We start from the raw sequence: 3,527 nt of genomic DNA on the forward strand, positions 1-3,527 counted from the left end.
ATATATATATATATATAAAGCTGGGCATTAAAAAGGTGATGTGGCCTTATATATCCAGCAATTGTATTTATCTTTTATCTCCTTTTTTGGTATTTTTACTTTTTTCCTTCTCATTTAGTTAATTATTTCATACAAACTTAAAATTCCATATTAAATAAGAAACAACTGTTACTTGAAACGGTTTTTGGGTCTTTACAGGAGAATCAAAACGTTGCATGGAAGCCCAAGCTAAAATAGCCGTTCATTCCTCCTCTCTCCAAATGTCTCAAAGAACTGTACCCACCCCAAATGTAAAACAAGGCAAATTCGGTGCCGCTGGTGGCAGACATGCAATTCGAATTCCGAGTAAAAAATCAGGGATCAACAACGTTATTGCTTGCAAGCACTCACAGGCTTCAAGGACAAGAGTCTTTGTGCTCCGAGAAAAAAAATGTGGACAATTCATGACTTTGCAGATCCCCTTCGTTGATTTTTAACTATCCTTGTTGAATATGTCAAAATCCTCAATCCCACATCGGTGGTATAGGCAATTGGTAGGGAATTTTATCTTATAAAAGAAGGCCTAATGTTTAGGATTTAAACACACATCTCATTTGCCTTATTATCTTCTTAAGGCATTTGTATCTTCTCTCTTTGATATTATTTCACTTGTATATTTGGAGTGGAATAAAATATTGGTTGTGTCCGAGGAAGTAGGCAAAATTAGCCGAACCTCGTAAATTTTGGTGTTCCTTTTATTGTTGCTTTATTGTCTTATTTATTATCTGGTGGCTGCCATAATTTTTGGTATAGTAGTTGTGACTCACTCACACTATATACATTTGGCTTCCGCAACAATTGGTATTATCGACGCCCCCTTTTTCTCGCGAAATCGAGTTTATGACACTTGGGAAGACAACTCTATTCCCGTGTGGGAATTGGATTTTTGGAATTGAAGAGTTGCCACCTAATGATTAAGTGAATTAGGAAACTAAGAGTTTGAAATTTGAAAACTAGAGTTCGGGTAAGGGCTAGAAATTATCTCGAGGGAAGGTGTTAGGCACCCCTCAAGATCCACTAGTGTGGTTCCCGGTCATGCTATGTTGTGACTTTAATGCAAACAAGTATACAAATAATTTCACACATAAGGGTAACAAGCATGTTGAAATTAAGGTTTAGATGGTTCCACAATTTGTTTGAGGGAGGGTCTAAATGCAGAAAATTAATCAAGACATTGAATAAACAGAAAAGAAGAAAAATTTAGAAGAAAAAGAATAATGCAGTAAAATTAAAGAGGAGTTTTGGGTATTTGAAATGAAGATAATTTATTGATATTAACGAAGTTACATAAAGGAAAGGGGGTCCTAGGTTTGTAAAACACATGGATCATTCACACAACACCGGTAGCCAATCATACGCATGGTGTTAACGTGTGATCATCATCTCCATGTCTACCCTTCCCACCCCGTTAAGGTATTAAGCGCGGAACGGTATCGTTACCTACTGCATGCTATTACCCGTCCCACCTATCAGTCCCGGAGGCGTTTAAGACTACTAATCCTAAAAGGAGGGAGCTTGGCTTTTCATAGGTTTAAAAGGATAAAATTCTAGGGCGACAACCAAAACACATAAAGCAGTTAATGGGGAAATAAGAACAATTAAAGGCTCAAGTAGGCCTCCTCACTTAAAGAAACGAATTGTTTAGCATGGCTTACACATACTGTTTAGGTCCTTGATTAAAATTAGCGTGGGAAGAATTGATTTACCGCATATTTCTAGATAGGGAGTCCAAATTAGTCCTGCTTAGATGTAGTTGTCGAAAACTGACAGTTGATTAATTATCTAACTATTGGCATGTGTGTTAAACGGGACCTATAGGCATGGCATCTATTAATCCAGGGACGGAGGAATAACTGATTGCAAAAAGTTATTAGTTGCAAGCTCTACGAGTATTTAAAAAAAATTACCACTAATTTCTTAGACTTAAGGGGAGCGAGTGAGCGATTCAGATTTAGTTGATTACTCCTATGGGCATGCTTTCTAGGTGCTACTGATTTTACCGCCATTTACTGTTATGCAGAGATCCTATAGGCAGGTCATCTATATGTAATTAATTATTTTATTCTTATAAGCAGGCTTGCCTAGTGACAGATGCGTATGCAAAATGAAGGAAGTCCTATAGGCATATTATCTATACAATATACAGAGCTTCATCATCGATTTATTGCCATGGTATTATTACAAAGTGCAGAAAACCTATGAGCATGGTATCTATGTGAGAATGCAGGATTTTAAAGTGATAACCCTATGAACATGATTTCTAGGTGAAAATGCAGAATTTGAGAGAGTAAATATCCTATAGACATGGTATCTACGTGAAAATGCAGAGTTTGAAAGTAATCATCCTATGGACATGATTTCTATGTGAAATGCAGAATTTTAAAGAGAAATACCCTATAGACATGGTATCTAGGTGAAAATGCAGAGTTTGAAAGTAATAATCCTACAAACATGATTTCTATGTGAGATGCAGAATTTTAAATAGTAAATATCCTATAGACATGATTTCTACCCCTTTGGCATGCATTCAATCCCATCCCCTTTCATTATACCCCAGTAGTTATTACAAAGTTTATTACAAAGCTTATTACAGACCAAATGAATCAAAAAGGAATAAAAATTACATCAGTGATTACATCTACATCTAATCAGCCTAATCTAGACTCAAAGTCTAATAATATGAGATAAACCAACTTCCAAGATCGGATTTTCAAAGACTTTCTCTTATTTGGGGTGTGTCAAAGTTCCAAGGAACTTCAAGAGTTCCAGGCAATGCTTACATCCCAAATATCATTGCAGAATTAAGAACATAGTGCAGTGTGGAAGGGTCAGCCCTCAAATGTCCAAGTTCAGAGGGAACTCAAGGTCCCAAGGCAAGGCTCATAGGAGGGGGGCAGAACTTTGAATCTAGGAGTAAGTGTAAGTGCAATAGAGGGGAGTTAGGGAATGCCAGGCAGGATGGTGGTCATGCCCAGCAATTAGAATGCTAGCACACCCCTGACCAGCCGGTCAGCTTAAAAATTAAAGTGTTAGGACCTTTTGAAGGTCAGGTTCAGCCCTGGACATCAATTTGGATGCTGCCAGGCTATACCTTAACTCAATACACATAAGGAAATGGGGGTATGGGAAATTGAAAGAGGCTAGGATCCAAAGGACCCAATTTTAATCCATGACAATAACTTTGTATATTACCATGTCTTAAACTACAGCCCAATCACATAAAAGGGGGATGGGGATAGGGACTCATTGCAGCAACAGATAGCAAGGCATAAGTAACTACTTTAAAGTTGAACTCTGCAAAGCAGTAAAGTAGACATGGGCATAAAAGCTTGTAAGTAAACACATTGGAGTTAATGCTAGAATCAAAAGTAGGACATACCAGTTTTAGGAAAATAAATGAAAAGCAGAAGTTTTGGTAAGCCAAATTACGAGCAAGCAATGCAAAAGATCTCAGAAGAGAGTAAAGAGTGCAAAAGAGTTTGTGATTC

This window comes from Nicotiana attenuata, chromosome 10 (genome assembly GCF_001879085.1).
Source record: "Nicotiana attenuata strain UT chromosome 10, NIATTr2, whole genome shotgun sequence".
NCBI classification, from domain to species: domain Eukaryota; kingdom Viridiplantae; phylum Streptophyta; class Magnoliopsida; order Solanales; family Solanaceae; genus Nicotiana; species Nicotiana attenuata.